Raw genomic sequence first — 833 nt, 5'->3', positions numbered from 1 at the left:
TATTTTACACCAAGACCATATGCCTTATAACTTCCCCATCTAGTAAATGCACATAAATCTAAAGTATCTGATTAGGGGGGAAAAATAGAATTTCACTGTTGTGTTGGAAAAACATGAATATGTACTTACAACAAGATTTCACTATCTTGTTGGAATAAAGAAATTAGTACTTAAAAAAGGTGTTTCTGCCTCATTAAAGCAACGAAAAAGTTTACATTAATGTGTTCGAGAATTATACATTAATGTTCTTGGGCTACATATTTTGAATCTCTATTGCTACTAAATTTTTGATTGAACGTTGGTGCATCACTTTGACATCTTGTTCATTAGGGATGCTCTCTTTGAGCAAATGTGATATTAACTTTCTTCAAGAATTAAGTTCCTTTTAATATTGAAGTATTTGGAACTCACAACTCATATTGTGATTTTTATAGCTCACATTTTTCTTGTATTTACCTTTCATTCTATTTTGTGCTTTATTTTCTGATTCATATTACTTATAATTATTTTTTCAAATATATGCTAGGTGAAACTCTAAGTTTTCAAAAAAAAAAAAAATTTACATTTATTAAAGTGAAATAATGTTTTACACACATGTATGCAAGCTTTAAACCCGGACTTCTTGGATGAAAGCCAAAAAAGTTCTCAACTACTAAGCTAGGTGGGCTTACATGAAATGAAATAATATTGTAATTAGCTTTTCTCTATATGACTCTATATATATTACAAGCTACGTGCATAAATTAAGGGTGGGTTTGGCGTACCGTTTTTGCTGCTGCGAGGCCTGATTTCCTTAAACAACGGTTAGATTTTTTTTATTTTTTTCTCAAGCA

Source organism: Phalaenopsis equestris, unplaced genomic scaffold, assembly GCF_001263595.1.
Source record: "Phalaenopsis equestris unplaced genomic scaffold, ASM126359v1 Scaffold000130, whole genome shotgun sequence".
NCBI classification, from domain to species: domain Eukaryota; kingdom Viridiplantae; phylum Streptophyta; class Magnoliopsida; order Asparagales; family Orchidaceae; genus Phalaenopsis; species Phalaenopsis equestris.
The sequence above is the reverse complement of the archived record's forward strand: the minus strand, read 5'-3'. Positions refer to the sequence as shown.